General features: G+C 39.8%; 2 long non-coding RNA genes across 2 annotated transcripts in view; one reads left to right on the top strand and one right to left on the bottom strand.

Annotated features, from left to right (window-relative positions):
* The window catches only part of LOC140600768 (uncharacterized), a 72,279-nt gene that overhangs the window by 30,832 nt on the left and 20,481 nt on the right, over positions 1-20,966 (top strand). The window contains exon 6 of the long non-coding RNA XR_012003938.1: positions 20,328-20,457. This is a non-coding gene — a long non-coding RNA (uncharacterized lncRNA). The remainder of the gene's footprint in view (positions 1-20,327; positions 20,458-20,966) is intronic.
* On the bottom strand, positions 10,119-17,955 carry LOC140600767 (uncharacterized). Its single transcript, XR_012003937.1, has 3 exons — positions 17,798-17,955; positions 11,588-11,729; positions 10,119-10,248 (listed from the first exon to the last, which is right to left on the bottom strand). It is a non-coding gene; the product is annotated as an uncharacterized lncRNA (long non-coding RNA).

Raw genomic sequence — 20,966 nt, 5'->3', positions numbered from 1 at the left:
TATGAAACCATGTGTAATTTATGTGTGGGCTATGGTCTCAAGACATTTGGTAACTTTTTTTGTTTTTTATAAAAAATGGTGAGTAGTTGGAAGCAAGAAGAGGGGAAAGATGTCTCACAGGATAGAAAGTATAAAATGCTTTTAAGCTGTGTGCAGAGAAATGAAGAGTCAGATATTTAAAACTTAAGAAGAGCAAAAAAATATGTAGAAATCTTACCACAAGTTCTAATTTAAGGTGTAAAGAAATTTACATCTATATGTATTTAGAGCCTATTTTTCAACATTACAATTTTCCTCTGAAAGGTCTTTCTCTTTTAGGGAGGATTTCAGGATCCCTCAGTTCTAATATTTTAATATTTTAAATTCTTGCTGTGATACAAGAACTTTGAAAAATCTCTACAAAACATCACAGAGAGAAACTATACTGGCAAAGAATTACTCTTGAACTCAAATGTTGCGGCTATTTAGGGATCCAGTCTATAATTGATAATCAGCTCAAAAATTAAACCACTTAGAAGTACAACACAGCTCACATTTTCCAAATAATCAGAAATTCTGTGAAGTAAAAATATGTGAATGCAGAACTAGGACCTTTGTGAGCTTCAAATGAATCTAGTCTGAACAGAACCTGGCCAACATGTATGCACTTTAACAAGGACTACTTTATTAGATGTTCTGAGTCTTCTTAATTTGATCATGCCTTTATGTCAATGACTATAAGACACTAGTGTATTGTGTCTTTGATCACAGCGTCAGGGTCTCAAAGATCTACGTGGCCTTTACTTTTAGAAAAGGCTGAAAGCTCTTCCGGGGAAAAGGTATCCCTGTAAACCAGCTGCCTTTCAAGTCAAAACAGAAGGGATTGTTTTCAGGCTGCACAGATAACAAGCCTCCATTTTTCCCTTTCTTATGGCCGTCCTGCCCGATAGCACTTAAGTGGTATAAAGAGTTTCTCCCGGGCTATATTACCTTGAAATGAATAAAACTCAATGCATTATTGTAAACATGGAGATGTTCTGATTTTGGTAGCATGAGGGCTCAGTGCAGAAGAATAAGAAAGAAATAATGGTAAAATGAGAGGGCTGGCCATAATGAATGAAGAGTCTAGCAAATTATTGTGTGAGAGAGGGACACTTTAGTGAGACAAAAGAAGAATTGTATTGGCTGAGTCACTTCAGATCTCGAGAGTAAATCATTACAATCAGGCCTCTGTCAGTGGATAATGTACCCAGCCTGCCTCAGGTCCAGGCAAGCCAGGAAACTCCGTGTCTGTAAAACCCGTTTACTGTGGGTTTATACACCCCTAAGGCTAATTAGCTCAGTCCACTTGGTTATCCCCTACAAGGTGGCTATTTGGCCACTCCTCCTACTGGTAGTCTCCACCTCTTGCCCTTCACTACCTCTTGCTATTGTAGGTCTGACATGCCCACCCACCATTATGTTCCAGGGAGACTCTAAAAAGCAAGACATTCATGTTTCTCAAAGCTACCTCATTCTTGGCTTCATCCTGTGCAGACCTGGTTTGCTTTATCTTCCTGGTAGCCCTCTTGACTCAGTTCACTATCTTCAACCCCGAATTAGCCACTCATCTTGACTTTTTTGCTTGTTTTCTTTTTTTTTCCTTCCAGCTTTAGTGAGATAGTACTGACAGACAATACTGTATAAGTTTAAGGTGTACCCCATAACCTGACATACATATTGCAAAGTGATGATAGCATTAGCTTACTTAACATCCATCATCTTACATAGTTCCAAAAAAAGTGTTGGTTGTTTTTTGCTTATGATGAGGATTTTTAGGATCTACTCTCCTAGCAACTTTCAAGTACACCATGCAAAGATGTGAACAATAGCATCCATGTGGTACCTTAAATCCCCATGCTTGCTAACCTTATAATTGGCAATCTTGCACCTTTTGACACCTTCACCCAAACCCACTGCCTCTGGCAATCACCAATCTATTCTCTGTTTCTTTGAGTTCTGTTGTTTTTGATTCCACATTTAAGTGAGGTCTTGAGTATCTGTCTGACTTATTTCACTGTCATGGCGCTTTTCTTGCATTCTGAGCTTTAGTGGGCTTCTAACTTCCAGCTTTGTTTCTCCCTCTGGCTGGGAGGTGTAAGCAGCCAAAATGAATTTCCTCACAGTTTTGGAGGCTGGAAGTCCAAGATCAAGGTGTCAGCAGCTTTGATTTCTCCTGAGGCCTTTCTCCTGGCCTTGCAGACAGCTGCCTCTGTGTCTTCAAATGGTCTTTTTTGTGTGTATATGTGCCCCTGGTGTCTCTCCCTCTTTTCATAAAAACACCAGTCATATTGGATCAAGACCCATCCTAATAGCCTTCTGACTTACTTATCATTTTCAAGACCCCTTCTCCAAATACATTCACATTCTGTGGTTCTGGGAGTAAGGGCTTCAGTGTATGATTTGCATGGATACAATTCAGCCCATAACAGCGCCCAAGGTAAAATTCGAATTTTATCTGCATCTAACACCCACATGTTCTACCCATGATGCTTGGCTCCAGTGGCTAGAGACAGGTTTCTTCCTTTAGAGTTTAAGACAAGCAGATCTAGGGATGTCTGGGTGGCTCAGTGGTTGAGCATCTGCCTTTGGCTCAGGTCGTGATCCTGGGGTCCTGGGATCTAGTCCCACGTCAAGTTCCTTGCAGGGAGCATGCTTCTCCCTCTGCCTGTGTCTCTGCCTCTTTCTGTGTGTCTCTCATGAATAAATAAATAAAATCTAAAAAGAAAAAGAGAAAAGACAAGCAAGTCTATAGATTATCCTCTCTATTCCCTAAAACCTTCCCAATTAGTAGAGGAGGGAAACAAGCTGACATGTTATTCTAATGCAAAAGAAAATAAAATCATAATTAAATAGGAGTACTCAGAATATAGTGCAGCATATAGATCAAAATCCTGCATCTGAAGTCAGAATACTTGAGTTCTGCAATTCATGACAGTGAGTAAAGTGAGAATCAGATCAATTTATTCAAAAACTATGCACTGAGAGCCTCTCATGTGCTATGTGTTGTTCTAGGCTCCTGGGACACATTATATCATTTTGAGTGATCATTCAGAGCACTGTTTGGGGAAAAAACGAGGCAATTTATACAAATGGTCCATGTTCCTATCATCCTTGTACACAATCTTTGTGGATAATCACAATTAGCTGATTTTTTTTTTCTGAAGTTAGCTGTTTATGGGTTAAGACAGGGTGTTTAGAGTATTTATTGTTAATTTTAAATCCTTTCAAAGCAAAAATAAGATATCCGCAATTATACAATTAGAGCAGGTGAGACTAACCAAAGCATTTGTAGGAAAGTTTTCTGGCCAACCAGCTTTTAAACGTGTATAAAGACTGACTTAATATTGGTTCCAACTATGAAGAATTTGAACAAAAGGAAACAGAGATCTTTGAGATAAGTAATCTGGTATGGCCAAGAAAATCCCGATCTGGTTCTCCATTCAGATCTGTGTCTCTCTCTCTCTCTCTCCCCGTGAAAACTCCAGCTCTTGGGACAGTCCTGGGGCCTTTGAGCACCAAGAACATTGTCAAAACGTTCTATAAAATGGGAGGCTTCATTTGATCAACACAGTAGCACAGTACACAAGTGAGTGGCAGTCCAGAGGCCTCTCTATGTGTTGGATGTTTATCAGTTTTGAAACAGATGCTAGGATTAAGATGTTTCACTAGGTCACTCTTTGGGGATCACTGTAGCCACCTTTTGTATGATTATAAGGGTATGAGACACCAAGCAGGTTTCCAGAATTTCAAATAAGAACATAGAGCCCAGGAGCTCTGCACAGCATTCAATTCAGCCATCTAATAAAACACTCTTCATAGTTGTCATGACAACATCCTCATTTTTCCCATGTGAAGTGTGCTTCTTTCTTCTAGATGGGAGTGTTTACTTGATATCTACTGGGAGGCTGTAATTTTTTTATTGGAAGATATCGTTAGAAAAGCACGGAATCGGAATTCACCGAGCTTTCTTTGAGATGACAGTATATGAACCACGCTCAGACAGCACACTGCATCTTATGGAGGTCCTCGCATTGTGTCCTGTCACCTCTCATCTGAAGGCTTTGCTTATTCTCTTAAGAGTATTTTAAAAGGCCTAATTCAAAGCCCCAAGGATTAGTTAGCCTTGTTTTCAGTACTTTCAGGACCAGGTAATTCAGTTCTGGTTAATTAGTCTTCTACAGCTTTTTTTTTTTTTTTTTTTTTTTTTTTAAGATTTTTATTTATCCATTCATGAGAGACACACAGAGAGAGGCAGAGACACAGGCAGAGGGAGAAGCAGGCTCCATGCAGAACCCAATAAAGGACTCAATCTGGGGACCCCGGGATCATGCCCTGAGCTGAAGGCAGATGCTCAACCACTGAGTCACCCAGGTGTTCCAGGCTTCTACAGTTTTATGAAGAATGAGTCTTTGTGATTGATGCTGGCAAAGGGATCCCTAATTTATTTATCTGGAAATAAGCACCTGTTCTTACTCTTTACACTTCCATCAAGGACTAGATTCCTGCCCTGACAGAAAGATGGTTTGTGCTGGTAAATGTAGTTGGTGCTTGACACCGTGCACACCACCATGGGGCTCTCAGGTGTTGCCTGTTGGTCTATCCACCCTCCTTTAACTTGCTCACCCAGGAAACTTGCTCACCTAGGAAAACTTGCTCACCCAGGAAAAACTCAGTGTATTCAAAAGCAAATGCTAATCATGGAGGATCTTGCCCTGATTCCTTTTTAATCGTTGCACGTATAGTTAAATAAAAATAGTAAAATGTTATAAGAACAAACATCATAAAAAGAAAAGAGAAAAAATAACAAAGGAAAATTTCCATGTAGCAAATAAAGGTCTCAGGCCTTATAACTCAAATAACTAAATGAAATATCCACCTTCACAAAGTCAGCATGGAAACCAAAGATACAGCATTACAAATGATATTTGCCCTAGGACTTTTGTATAAAATAATAAGACTTTTATGTATAGTTATTCTTCATTCAAATCTTCTGAGGTTTATTTTAAAGGCTGAATTTTATAAATGCTTTCTCCTGCCTCTCTTGAGATCTTTTATCTTTTACTCCACTAATCTACTAATATATTGACAGAACTTTCTGGTACTAAAATGTTTTATTTGAGGGCTAAACTGTATTGGATAATTTATGTTCTTATGCACAATTTATTTAGCTAGATAATATTTTATCATACATATTTTTTTTGGTTCCAGGTATATTTAGACTAAGTTTAAATGTTCATACTTGACCTTATTTTGAGCTAGTTTGAAAAATAGCTTGTTGTGTATTTATGTTCAACGTTTCTGCATCTCTGGAGAGTTTTGGTAGAAAATACATTACCTACATGAATGCATTTTTCTCTGTTTCCTTTTCCTTTACAAATATGTTAATTTTATTAAGGTATCATTGCATGTCATAATATGAATACTTTTTAAGTGAAGTTTAGTGAATTTGAAAATCTATCCCTTCTTGTGACCACCACAAAAATCAAGATACATTCCCTCACCCCAAAAATTTCCTTCATGCACCCTTGTGATGAAACTCTCTTCCTCCCCCCAGTCCTGGGCCACCACTAATCTTTCCATCACTATGAATTAGTCCCTTTCTTATAGAATTTCATTTCAATGAGATAGTATGGTGTGCACTTTTTATGTCTTGCCTCTTTTTTTAGCATAATGATTTTGGAATACATCCATGTGACTTTTATCATGCTCATTGCTAAATAACATTCCATTGCATGGACGTATCACATTTTGTTTATCGGTTTACATATTAATGGACACTAGGAATTTTCTAGTTTTTTGGCTGTTGTGAATAAGTCAGATATCAACATTCTTTGTGTGGTGTGGGGGCGAAGGTACCATTTCTCATAGGTAATAACCTTGGAAAGGTTTTATGCTCTAAGTGTTTGTTTCACTCTAAGAAACTGATGTGTTGTTTCTGTGATTCTTCTAGAGCATCCTTTGAATAGGTTTAGGGCATTATTGCTCTCTCCTGCACATATTTTAACTTTTTATGTTTGTATTTTTGTTGTTTTATTTTACTCTTTCTCTTTCTCCATGCCCTTGGGAAAAATTGTAGCTAGTATTACAACTTGCTGATTTGTTCTTTGACTCTTTAATAAACTCATCTATAGACACCTTTGTTTAACTACTATATTTTCTATACGTACTGTATTCTTCCTACTTTATAACTACTTGTTCTTGCTTCAAATATAAGATATTCTCCTTAAGAACATTTACTGTGAATTCCTAATCTCCCTGCTTTCATAATTATGCTATCTTTGGAATAGGGCATTCAGTGAATTATCCTTAAAATGCCTCATTATTTGTCTTCGAAGTTTATATTCACCTGAGATTTTTATTTTTTTTTATTTATTTTTTTTGTTTTTTTTTTTTCACCTGAGATTTTTAGTTATTTGGCTGAGCACCTATGACAGGGAAAAAGAGAAATGCTAGCATGTGTCCTTCCTCGTCTAGGTCAGGAGAAGTGTAGGCAAACACCTGTGCGAAAAAGCCTATGGAATGAGCACCTGCTCCTGAGACTTCACTACTGTGTTCTAGAGTCATTTATCTTACCTGTAATCAAGTCTTACCTGCAGGCTTGATGCTCTTGGTGCTGAGGAGCAAATGCTCGGAAGCTGCAGGTTACAAACAAAATTTCTTTTTTTTTTTAAGTCTTGAAAGAATAATAAGATTGTCAGTGGCATCTCCAAATAACATCGTAAGGGAAAGGGACCCACCCACAAAGTGTTCTCTCACCTACTTCCCCACTGTGACCTGCTAGCCAATTATTCTCCCCTAATACCTCCCAGCCCTCGACACACACACACACACACCTTCACACTCACTCACACTTACACCAGAACCAGAGGCTTTTTTCTGACTTCTATTTAGTTTGTTGTACCTTAACTGACTGGCACTCATCTTTCCTTTGGAATTTCCAGAAATGAATGAAGGAGGTGATGGGGAGGCACTGAGATTTGACCTTGAAATGCACAAGCAAACTGCTTTAATACCTTCTTCACTGTTGGACTCATGTTTATCACAGATGTGACATTATGCTAGGACAAGTTTCAAATCTCTTCAGTTTTCTGGAACAATTTTTTTACCTTCCTCCTTTTCTTTTTTCCTAACTTGTCCATGAAATTACCTATTTTTTTTTAATTCAAAACCTGGTTTCAAGAGCTGCCCCTGTCACCACATAGCTGTGTTACCTGAGTGTGAAATAATGGCCTCATATATATTCCATAAGTCCAGAATCCCTCCTTTACAATACGAGATTGATAATGTCAACCTCATTGTTTTGGTAAAATAATGCACTGGGCAAAATGTTGTGGTATGCTATTCAGACCTCCAAGATGAAGGTACGTATTTCCTCAGGCGCTGGAAGAACTGGCTCATTGCTAACAGGTAACCACCAATTCAGGAATCGCTGGGTCCCTGGGGTACAAACCTCTGGTGTTTTGCCTTGATTCAGGACGACTCCCTGGGCCACACCAGCTCCTGAGCTCCCTACATTATTAGCTGAGGTCTCTGTGGCACTGCATTGTAGCTCAATAGTGCTTTCTGTCCAGTATGCTCCCCTAATTCCCTGAATGATGCTGTTTCTGAATGCACTTCCCCAAAATCTCTTGCACAGAAATCTCTCCTCCCAAGTTCATTTTCTGGAGAACCAAACATAAGTAAGAAGTCTATACATATCAAAGTGCCATCTTCTATAAAGACAGTGCCACCTCCTGCATACCAACTGGCAAGCATCAGAAACTAGACATAGGAGAATCTATGGGAATATTTCCATGAAAGAATGGCCACTGAGAGTTTACGAATCCAGGCAGAGTTCACTAGGGATGTGAATCATGAGTCACAACTTTGAAAAAAGGTGAAAATCTAGATGAAGAGCGGAAAAAACAAACCCATGTTGCATCTACTTTTGAAGCTATAGTTCTAGCTACTTTTTTTTTCTAGCTTCTTGTTTCAATTACTTTGAGTATCTGACTCCTTTAAGCAAGATTGTGATCATTGGATTCATGACTTTAAGTTTGAACACCCCCTTTAGTTGAGAGCCAGCAAGGCTTGGACAGGGTCCTGTGAATATGACCTTTTTGTCAAAGCCTCAGATCTCAGCTAAATCTTGGCTACCATAAGTTTTTATTTTAATTATCCAACAAGCTGAACAGTATCTATCACAGCCCCACCAGAGCTCCCTTAAGCTGCTGCGTTGGTACCAAATCTGTAGGAGGTGGTGTCAAGTAGAAAGACTAACAAACAGTCTGAGCATCTGGGACTAATGAGCGATCAGCAAACACTTGGCTTAAACATGACCAATCTGTTTTTGAATACTGCAAGTGTTGACTGTATCAATAAAGAGAGGCCATGATGGGAAACATTTGCTATTATTCAACAACATGCTTGAGTACTTAGGTCAGAAGGAAGGGGACCACGAAAAGGAGGGCAACAGTGGAGTGTAAAAGGGGGCAGGATTAATGAAGGACAGCAATGTGGGAGGACAGGTGTGCGAGAGCTCAGACACGTTCATTCTTTCCTTCCATCATCTCTCTGTTCTTCCATTCTTATTTTCTTTCAACATTCAAAGAACATTGACAAGGCACATATGCTCTCCCTCAAGGAGTTTAGAGTATAGTAACATGATTAATTCTATATAATTTAGTTTATTTTACATAGTTGCTTTAAATAAGCATTCAAATCCTTTAATAGGTGATATTCAGACATAGTTGTATGGTGCTAACGAGGCAAGAGACTAAAAGAATCATAACAATGACTTCAGAACAAATACCATTTAGGAGCGCCTGGGTGGCTCAGTCCATGAAGCATCTGCCTTCAGCTCAGGTCATGATACCAGGGTCCTGGGATTGAGCCCCAAGCAAGGATCCCTGCTCAGCGGGGTGTCTGCTTCTCCCTCTCCTCCCTGCTTATGCTCCCTGTCTCGCTATTTCTCTCTCTCTTTCAAATAAATAAGTAAATAAATAAATATAATCTTAAAAAATATTATTTATGTTTATTCAAAATACACACTCTTATTATGAAAGAGCACATAAAAACAAAGTGACAGGCAAGAACCACATTTGAGTGGTTAAAAAAAAGTGGGAGGGATGAGAATAGATCATGAGTATCAGAAAGGATAAAAATAGAATTTTAAAAAAGGACTTTTGCACAAATCGATAACAATAGAGAACCATGAACTGAAGAGTATTATGAGCTCAACCTCTAGACCTGAAGAATACACACACACACACACACACACACACAGGAGGATTCTGCAGAGTTAAACCCAGATCCTCCCTCCTCCATGAAGCCAAATGCTATTGTTCTGTGTTGTCAATCCATTTCCAGGGAGGAAATTCTGTCAGAGGGATCAAGAAAAAAACAGATAATAAGGAAACAATAAAGCCACTGGGATAGGGGAAGGAGCTTCTCCAAAGAACACAGATATTATAAGACAACTAGAAAATATCCCTTAGCTCTCTTGCTTTTTCCTTGACCAGTCATTTATACTATTTTTTTCCTTCATTTGTGTTGATGCAACTTGTGGCCACCTCCAACCAAGGTCTCCCAACAAGGAAGGGTCCGAATTCAGATCACAGAGTGGTGAGCCCAGGAAGGTATCTCAAGCCAGATCCTGCTCTAAGGTGACTCTTCCGCCATTCCACTCAGGAAACTGTGCTAGCTAGTAGGGCTGGAGAAGACCCTCATCGTAGAGTTACTCATCTTTTCTGTTGTTGGGTTGGAGTTTCTTTGAGTTTTGTTGTGGTATAATTCATATGACATAAAATGCATCCATTTAAAGTGTGCAGTTTAGTGGCTTTGAGTATATTCACAGAGTCATGCAACTAGCACCACAATATAATTCTAGGATATGACCATCACTCAGAAATAAGCCCCTTTGCATGATCAGGTGTTCTTTCCACCTCTTCCTACTCTTTCTACCTACCCCAGGCAACCGCTAATACATTGTCTGCATCTGTATAGGTTTTCCTGGTACCTTCCATATATGCAAAATAATGCGAGATATGGCCTTTGTGATTGACTTCTTCCATTTGGCATGATGTTTTCAAGATTCTTTATTATCGTATCTGCTTAATGAGTAGCCCAATGACAGGACCAGCAGGTCAAGCACAGACTGTGTTTCTGTAATTGCTTACCTACTTTGTCTTTGTAACTTTGCTCTCCTTTTCCAATGATTTTGGTTATTTATGCCTCTACCCAGCCACTCTGAAAGAAGGAGAATACTTATGCTTACCAGCAACCCCAGAATCAAGCAACTTACCCTGGCTCGTATAATCCCTTTGAGTCTGTTAATAGCATGGCACATAACCACTTGGTAGAGGGGAGAAAGAAGAGGGAATTTAAAATCTGTTTTAAGTCATGGTTCATATATTGGAGATGTTTCCCTAGTCTCTCCATTCATGAGAAAACCAATGCTTCTATTTCCTCTGTTCCTTAGGCTAGGTTATATACAAAACACAGGGTTATTTTGTCCATCATGAAAGGGAATCTCTCGGTTTAATTTTCCTCCAAATGTGTTTTTTTAAGACATGCTATAAATAAAGCCAATAGAAGAATCAAGTGTGTGAGGAGATGGAGTTCTAGTTATGTTCAAATGCTGAAATCATTTGCTACATACCTTTGACTTCACCCTTTATCTGCCAAACACACTCTTTTATCATAAATGCACACATTGAAACTAACCAAAAATCATGTGTTTCATTTTTACTCTGAATTCAAGTGACTGTGACCAATATGTTGTCCCAGGGCCTAAACATTGTCCTGTATTAAGCCTGGCACGTAGTAGATTTTCAACAAGTGTGGAATGAAAGATGAGGGGAAGGAGGAGAAGCGAGGGCAGGGGAGTAGATGAAAATAAAGCCTCAAACCAGTCAGCAACCTGAGACTGGAAGAACTCTTAAATTGGCTTACATATGAACATACACAGGTCTCATCTCAATGTTTTAGTTGTATTTATCTGGATGCTCTTAAGTGAGATATTTTCTCTTTCTTCCTGAGAAGTGTGAGGCAAATTAAACACTGAATATAAAGCAATTTGGTAAAGTGAATGCATGCAAACTACAAAACATGCATTTTTATGGAGTTGATTCATCCATGGCCTCTAGCTTTTCCTTGGCTACAAAGGCACTCAGAGATGTCTACACTTCCTAAAGGGTCCCTAGGTGCTAACTTCAAGTTCCCTTGCCTGCTCACCATTCCACTATGATATTCAGCTAACTCCAAGAGATCTCATAATTAGCATCTTTACGTGGATGGAATTTGTTTCAATACTGAATTGTAAGCACCACAGGTTTAGAGTTTGTGTTCTCAAATCTCTAGGGCTGCTAGTCTAATTGATTTTGCATGGAAGGTACTGAAAGCTTATTTTTAACAGCTAATATATACTCACCATCAACATTGTGCCCATTTTAATAATAACCTGAAGGGTTAACTAGAACGATTAGAAGCAAAACTGTTAATTTCATTTTAAGATCATCTGACAGCATTCATATCAGTATGAGAGTTATTATTAAGCTATTATCTTAAATAATAAATATACCTGGACCTCTAATAAATGTGGTGGAACCCTCAACTCCAGTGTTGATGAGAAGTGGACATTAATCTCAGCTCTCATGTCACGTACTACCTCCATAACTTTGAAGTGACATCAATGCTTAACCATTTAGTTCCCAGATATGTTAAGAGACCTAAGAAGAAGAAAGAAAATGTTTTAAAGATAAACTAAATGATACTATTTCTAGGCATAATGGGTTTGAAAATTTAATCTTATTTTTATCATCATCAGTCTACAATTAGGAAAACTGTTTTGATCTGACAATTGGCTCAAATACTTTAAAAAAAATCAATGAATACTGTTAAGAGAAAAAGAGGCTGAAAAGTATATATAATGTGCTCCCATTTACTAAAAAGTAAACAAAAAAAAGTGAATGATAACCTTTTTTCGCAAAGCTTAAAATAAGAATAGCTGAAAAAATACTGTGTAGAGTCACGTATGATAAAAGTATTAAAAAGGAAAACAAGGTATATAAATATAAAATCTGAAACAATGATTACCTTTGGTGGGAACACAAAAGTGTGAGCTCCAGGAGGGATAGAAAGAGCGTTGGTAGGATTTTTCATAAAGGAATGCACAAGCACACATATTTTGGAAGGTATATAAGTAATTGCTGACAGTGATTGCCTCAGAGGGAAGAAGTTTGGAGGGTAGAGTAGAAAATTTAAGGTTTGGTGTATATTCTCAGTATTGTTCAAATACTCACATTTAAATATATGTGTTTTCAAACATTAAACAAAGAATATTAACCCATCAATCAAGGGAACTAAGAATCAGCCAATAATTATATTGAGCCAGGAATATAAATTTGTGCTAGTGGCCATGAGATCATAGGCATGGCAATGATACAACAAAACAAGATAGAATATCTAAAAATTGTTGAGAATTTATTCTGCCTCAGACATTATTCTAAACACATACTACGGATTAATTTTAAAAATCACCAAAACCTTTTTAGGTAAACAGTCCTTTTTTTCTCATTTTACAAATAAAGAAACTGATATGGACACAATCATATAATTTGCCCAGGACCATGCAACTGGGAAATGAAAACACTGAGATGCTGAACTTGCCTGACAGTAACCATTATGCCAACACTCCCTTTAGACAAGGAACTGAGTTTCTGGAAAGTCATTTTTGTTGTTCAGATGCTCTGATAATGCTGTTGATTTTTCCACTTGAAGAAATGGCAAGGACCATTCCTCTCCACATTGTGTTCATGGGCCCCTCCCCAGTAGTGGAGAATCCAATCATTAAAAACAAAACAAAGGTAGAGAAAATCACCACAACATTGGCAAGCGTTGTCAGTCAACTCTGTAAACTTCCAGTGGAGAGCGAGCTCTACATCCTGCAAGGAATTTGTCAATGAAATGCTGTGGTTTGGCTGAATAAGAAAAAAGAAAAAATGCCTGTGGGTAGGGGGTGATTTCCACCAGTTTGGGGAAAAGAATATGAACAAAAGTGTGGTGTGAATACAATGAATACATCACCATAGTAATTCATCAGCACAATCTTTGCCCTCCTAGAGTGTGTTTGGTGGGGAGGTAAAAAAGCATCACTGAATTTGACAAACTCCAGAAAATATCAACGATGTCTTTCAAAGATGTAACATTCTGGAGGCTTTACTATTACTCTATTACTGTCAGCTTTGCTTTAGCTTATTTACTTTTTTAGCTTCATTCTACTAAGAATTTCCAGGAGAGAAATGAGAAGCCAGGAGAGGGAAAAGAGGTAAAGGAAGGAAAGATGTTGAGTTGAATGGTGACGGTTGGCCATGGTCCATGGCATTGCCGACTTCTCGCCAACTCAGCCCCTCTGCCAGCTGGTAGCATAATTTGTGGGGAGGGCTAGAAGGTAACCCATGTGTCAGAGCACTTCCCAGACCAGATGGAAGGAGGGCAAAAGAAAAGAAAAGAGTCATGCATGGCTGGTGTCACAGTCCCTGTTCCATTTGGCGTGGAGCAGACATGGATGGATGGGAGGCGGACAAGGGTGGAGGGCCCCACACACATCTTAGCGACTCCCCGTTTCCCCGACTGGCCATCTGGGCAACCATCATGAAAAATCTGCCCTCTGTTCTCTAAGAACTGAGATATGAGGGGTGATTATTTCTCTGTTAGCACCTCTTCGCATTGCTCATACTCTAATTTCTATAGCAGCCACATACAGAAGAGACTATTAACATGTGTACTTCCTCAATTCTTAAGAAAGTCATATTTGAATAATTGACTGCAATGTTACTTTTTGTCACATAAACAGTTTTGAAAAGTATATACTGTTTAATCACTACCCCTTGACTGCTTCCCTGAAGCTGATTTAGTCTATTGAATTCTAAATACATATGCAAGAACTAATTTAAAGAAATGGGTCCTTGACACAATGGAGCTTTGACGGATTTTCAAGTCTCCAGGGCTGATCTGCATATTGAAACATCTATGACAAACATTCCTGAGCATTCTTAACTGGCAATTCTCAATCCCTGTAGAAAGTGGCTTGGGTGGGGGTCACAGGGATTGCCTGAAGAGGAGTCTGAACTGGTAATTACCTCCCAACAAATGTACGCACTGGGGACGGCCGCGCCTCCTTGTGCACGGAATCGTGATAATACTCCACAAAATAGGCAATTCTGAAGAGCCCTGTTGTGGAGCTGTTCATGGAAATCCCTTCTTGGCTTCGTCACACACAAGCTCCCTCCTCGCCTCCTGCCCCACGTGAGTCCTCGTCCCAGGGACAGTGGTGTGGCCCTGATGCTTCACTCCACCTGTTCCCTGGAACAAAGTCCCAGAAGATACAAGGAAGAGCGAGGTGGCTGGAACCGCCACGCACCCAGGGCCACCGTGTGGGTCTCAGGCTTCTGTTCTCCTCTTAGCCTGTATCTATTTTGTCTCTGGGGGGCAAAAATGCTGGCAATCAGAGATCAAGATTATTGAATTCAGGGTAAAATAACTGGGGCACTTCAACCTAAAAGAATTGAGTAATTTTCTACTGTTGGGACAAATGATCGCATAGAGGTGGCACAGACAAAAAAAAAAAAAAAAAAAAAAAAACCAAAAAACTGCAAATACACGCCCCACGGTGGCCTGTCCTCTGTCCCTGTGATCAAGGGTAGCTGCTCAGTTTTACGAAGGCTGTGATCACCGGTGTTGTCCTGTGTTGCTGTCACTGGACCTGGGTCCCTGCTAAGGAAAGGATGTGGCACTTGAAGACATGAAGCAGATTTCTAGTTGCTAAAAGCACCGATAAATTTAAGGAGAGAGGTTTTGTGACTCAGAAAATGCCTTAATAGACGTCAGATTCACGATTTAGTCCGTTGCAACTTTGGGATAAAACAGGAGCCTCGGCCCGGTGTCCTGGGGCCACCTCGATGGTCTGCATCTGGACACCTGGCCTGCAACAAGCCAAGGGTGAGTGGTGGCGGTGTTCTTGACAGATCTGCATTCAGATGGGCTGTCTCTGTGTCACCATCTGCCTCCTCTCTCCTTCTCCATCCCTATCTCCTCCCTCTTCTCCCCTTCTGAGTCCCTATCTCCTCCCTCCTCTCCCCTTCTCTGTCCCTACCTCCTCCCTCCTCTCCCCTTCTCAGTCCCTACCTCCTCCCTCCTCTCCCCTTCTGCGTCCCTACCTCCTTCCTCCCAGCCTGGGCGCCTCTACCCTGCTGCCTGGCCCTCCCTCCCCGGGCCACCCTGGCACCTCCGTCCCACCCTGTCCCTGCACTTGTGCTGCCACCCCGCAGGCTCCTTCCTCCTCCTTCCTCCCCTCCCCCTAGTTCCTTAGTAATCGTGCTGCTTGGCGAATGTCTGCCATTCCTTTCCTGGAGGCCCTGACCTTCAAATGATTGGGGCACTTTTCCTCCCGATTCATCTGGATTCCCTCTGATCTATTCAAGATGCTCAGAAATCCCCAGCCTCTTTGTAGTTGCTGCTTAGGAAAGTCTGTGGGAAGGGGAGCTGAAATAAGGCCCTGGCCCTCGCAGAAGAAAGGCTGTGTGTGTGATGTCTCAAACCCTAATAACCCCGGCTTCCTTTTCTCCTGACGCCTCCCTTCTCCCAGCACCCTCGTCTTCTGTTTTCTGACACTTTGGAGGGTTTCTTTCTTTCTTTCTTTCTTTCTTTCTTTCTTTCTTTCTTTCTTTCTTTCTTTTTTTTAACTGTAACACATGTTCTAAATAATCTTGATGAAGGCTGGACTGGGAAGCAGGGAGCTTCTCTGCCCGTGTCTTCACTAGGTGGGGTAGTGTCTTAAAAATAATGTGCCGTCTCTGAAAAGGAAAATCACAATGATTTTGGAGAGCAAAAGATGCTCCGGATGCCAACTTTTTTGTTCATTAAATGCCTGGGCCCAGCCTGGAGCAGCTGAGTGGCTCTTGGTTTTTGGAGAATATGGAACTTCCTCACCCCTGTGAGCCTATTCATCTGTGTCTAAATTTCTCTTTAATATGTGGTGAAATTTGAATTTTTTTGATGGTGCTACTTATAGCGGTATTGGTACAGCATCTGCTCTTGTAGGAGACAGCTAAGAATGTGTTTCACAGTACTGGCTACCCTGCCCCATTCCGCTCAGGGCTGCCTTCCAGCATGTTTCTGGGTGCAATTACAGGATTTTTGTCAACAAAACTCTATGTATTTAGATATCCTGTTACCTTCTTCTTTTTATTATTAAGATTTTATTTATTTATTTGACAGAGAGAGAGAGCACAAGCAGGGGGAGCACCAAAGGGAGAGGGAGAAGCAGACTCCCAGCTGAGCAAGGAGCACGATGTGGGGCTTGATCCCAGGACCCTGAGATCATGACCTGAGCTGAAGGCAGACACTTCACTGATTAAGCCCCCCAGGAGCTCCCTAGTTACTTTCTCAAGCACTTGGTCCACTCACGTGGCCAGAGAGCCACCAGAGACCACCTCTTCAGCTCTGCCAAAAGGGGTCATGAGAAAGGAATAGGTGCTCTTAATTTTTAAAAAGCTGCTATATCTTAGAGTTTGAAGATATTCGCACCCATATATGAATGCATGTGGTACCTCCACACATATAACTAATATGCAATAAATACAGACACATTTTCATCCTTTGGTTTAATTCAGAAGAAATCATCACTTCTCAAAACAACTGAAGCCAACTCTTGGTTATCTTAGTTTTTGTAAGTTAACATTTGAAGGAAATGTTTTTGCCTGGAATTCTGAGAATTTGTTGATTTCTCAGTTGGTAAAGATGTTAGTGAACACACTTATTTAATATTAGTAATAGGCACACTATCAAAGGACACATAAGCATGAAGGTTATAGAATGCTAGATCTTGAAGAAATATTGAAAGCAAAAAAATTATTTCAAAGTCAATATTTTAATGTAATATCCATATAATAATAATATGATGAGTAAGTATCCAATTATAACAAGATATAATAAATTTCTTGGTATTTTAATGTACTTTTTTGCAGCTTACATATACATTTTAAAACATCGCTATATAAACATGTATGACATGTTTACTCCAATTCACAAAAAAAACCCTTGATTCAAAAATGCATTTTAAAAGCCCATTGCAGGGGTGCCTGGGTGGCTCAGTCAGTGAAGCATCTGCCTTTGACTCAGATCATGAACCCAAGGTCCTAGGATAGAGCCCTACACCAGGCTCCCTGCTCAGGGAGGAGTCTGCTTCTCCCTTTCTCTTGTTCTCTCTCTCTTTCTCTCTCTCTCTCTCTCATAAATAAATAAATAAATAAATAAATAAATAAATAAATAAATTCCATTGCAGGGGTACCTGGGTGGCTCAGTCAGTTAAGTGTGGAACTCTTGATTCTGGCTCAGGTTGTGATCTCAGGGACCCTGGGATCAGGGACCTGGGATCTCAGGGTCATTGGGCTCCATGCTGAGTGTGGAGTCTGCTTCTCCCTCTCCCTCTGTGCCCCACCCCCTGTGCACACACACGAATGAACTCTCTATAAATAAATAAATAAAATCCATTGCAATAACTCCAGATTCCACACTGTACTAGGACTTTGCCCACCGAGGAGTAAACACTCCCATACAAAAGCCAACTTTGCTCCTGTTTACTCAGAGGAATAGAGGAGGGACCCTAAGCCGCCCCCAGCCGGGTCCCAGCAGAGGTACAGGTCTCAGGAGAGGGCTCCACATCAAGCAGATGCAGGAGTTGCCCTGTTTTAAAACCTTCTGGGTTTAAGCCTCAGGCCTTCGAAGAAGTCAGTACCTTTCACAATTCACAATTTCACAGGCATGAGGACAGATCAGTTACAAGAACTGACATGGGAAAGCCCAAAGCATGGTATCCTTCAGGTATTTAAGGCTGATTTGTTGTTTCTTCTCATTCAGCTGCAAGGTCCAGTCAGTAGCCATTTTATCCTAAGGAGGTTGCTTAGGAACATAAAGGACAATTGTACTCCTGCCAAGTTACCAGGGGAACTGAGCCAGACAACATAACCAAAGGTCAGCCTGGAATCCTATCAGTGAAGATCCCACGGGGCTGAGGAAGGAGCTAAGCCCAAGCTTCCTGCAGTGGGGTCGCCCTGCCAGCTAGTGACAGACAGGGACTGGCTCTGCAACTCTGGACTCCTTATTCTGAACTTCCGTTAATGCATAACATTCATATGAAATATTATATCAAGAGTTACTACCCAAACAGCACCCACACCAAAGCACAGCTACCTGAGTGTGACTACATTTTTCAAGTTTATTGATGAGCACATCTGCAGAGATAGAATCCAAGGCTTTGCTCTCTTTGAGCTAGATTACATTTCTCACTTCCCTCTGATTTATCAGAGTTGTCACCTGGTTGTATAAAATTAGATCTGAATTTATTAAATCTCTTACTTATATTAAGACATTCTGAATTTTAACAGGAATTCGCCAGCCTATGCCATGCTTGGTGTGCACATTCCAAAGTGGTTTTCAGCCCATTAAGAAATGAAGATTTATTTAGCTATTACTATGAGCAAAACATGATCCTAGGCAGTTTGTAAAGGAAGGTAGATATTATATTAAAAATCCGTGTCTACACAGAGCTTTCGAGTTTCAGTTTAGGTGATAAATTAAAACATATGGGGGGATTGACTGAATAAAAGAGAATATATACTGAGAACTAACAACAAACCTTCTATGATAAGATACTATACCTACAGCAAGGATCAACTACAGGAGAGCACCAATGACAAGTACTATAAGAATCCCTAAGAGATAGAGATTTTGATCAACATGCAACAGAGAGCCCTTCGGGGGGGAGGGGGCATGAGAATTGAGGTAAAGTTTAAATAACGCATACGAGTCCATCTCAGAACCATATAGATTTTCTCTAGGCAGTAGGAAGATGTGGTTTTTCCAGATTCAACACGTAAATGAAAGTGAAGCTTCAGGCTTGAAATCCAGAGTGTTTCCTTTCTTCCTACTAAATAACAGAGAATTGATCACCTGTCTCCAGGAAAAGTGAGGAAATACTGGGGGATACTAGCCTCCACTCTGTCCAAATACACCATAGGGACAAGAGAGCATGCCTTCCCTTCCATTCTGAAATCTCAGGCTTCATGACAATCCTCCATGCCTTATGAAATATCTCTGTTGAGCTTACCAAACTACCCTGCCAGGTCCTCCTTCCTAGCACCTGTCACAGTGCTTATCACACAGCAGGCATTAATGCACATAGACATACCAGAAACAGCAAGGTCAGGATTCAATGCACAGCACCTCCCCCAATACCAACCTAAGAGTCAGGTTCTGCTCATGACCAGGGGTTCTCGAAATGCTAAGGATACAGTGGATGACCATATCTCCTGGTTTTCTAGGGAGAGTTCCAGCTAATGCCCATTTCCCTGCAAAACTAATAATAATGCCCCTCTTCACTCTTAAGGCTGTTAGAATTTAGAAACTAAAATATGTGATCACCTTAATTAAAGTTAGTTCTAAGATGAAACGTGCCATACATCTAGAGATAACTGTTCTAAATATTTTAATGTGATATTTCCCATTAAACACATATATATGAAAAAAAAATCTAGGGTGATACCTTGTGTATAGTCATGTGTAATCTTATGTTCTCATTTTCTCTTGCTGTAAAATATCCTCCTGTTTGTGAAAGAAACGGGTGTGCCAGTGGTATGCTAGAGGCAAATAGGGGTGTCTCTTCCTAGTGATCCATTCACTGATGTCATGTTGATAACAAAATAAGCCATAGTTGGAATATTTACACCATGGAAATTGGTAAACACTACAAATCTGAGTTTGCTTTTGTTTATCTGTTTAGAGAGTTGGTGGTTAAACTCTTACCAGCATAGTACTAACAAACAATTTTTAAAAAATTGCTCATTTATAAGCACAAAAAATAAAAAATCACCCATAATCCTACCATTTGGGGAAGCCCCTTGTCAATGTTTTGATGTTTTCCCTCTTATCTTTTCTATGCTAACACATAAACACACACATCAAAACACATAACCATTATAAAGCAATGGGATTTGTTTTGAACAGATGTCATAAAATATACCCATGTAAATGGGTATCATCCTTTGAAATAATCATCTGATGAGTCTGAATGTTTTTTTCTAAGAATGATTCCATTGCTCTAAATACTTTTTGGATCTCCTCTGTTTTGACTGTCGGAGAACCAGTTTAAGAGACCCACAATGAAATCACATCTGATTTTCTTAAGCCTAAATTAGAATTCCCAGATTTATCACTTAATTTATACATGAGACTTGACTCTAAATGAAATTTGATTTTTCCAAATATAGCCATAAAATGAAGACTGAAGCTATTCAAAATAATATTTCCAAACCCTGAAGACAACTTCTAAACAAAGAAGGCATGCTGTTTTGTGGTGATGCTGGTGGTGGGAGGCAGAGTCATGCAAGATCTTTCTTTGTAAGTTGTCCATTTCGAAAGGAATATCCTTTGGGATGTAAATTTCTATCCTGAATCTTGAAAATCTACCACATTATTTTATAAGTTCATCTTCTGTATGAGTATATTCTTGTGTATAAACAGTTATATATTTTAAGAGATAATTTTAGCCATGATTTATATATTTAATGCAACTCAAGTTATGTTTTACACATTTTAAGTTAAGTTTGATAAAAACTCAAATGTATTTTCCTAAAGCCCTTTTCTCCATAATTCTTAATCCCATGTGCATTTTAAAGGAAATGAATTCCGTGTGTTTCTTATTCCATACACTTAACTCGTCAAACAATGTTTTGTAAGGACCCTTTGATATCCAAGAAGCCCTTTGAGTCTTTTTATGAGACTTTTTAAGCCTTTCTCCTCAGAAACAGGAAGTCATGTTTGGCCAGGACCAAAAGAACTTGCATACCAAATGGTTTAAGTTCAATTTGAAAAGGCCACACCACTGGGCTTGGATGGGCTCTCAACAT

Source organism: Canis lupus, chromosome 12 (assembly GCF_048164855.1).
Source record: "Canis lupus baileyi chromosome 12, mCanLup2.hap1, whole genome shotgun sequence".
In the NCBI taxonomy this organism is placed as follows: Eukaryota; Metazoa; Chordata; class Mammalia; order Carnivora; family Canidae; genus Canis; species Canis lupus.
This window is presented reverse-complemented; position numbering and strand designations above follow the sequence as displayed.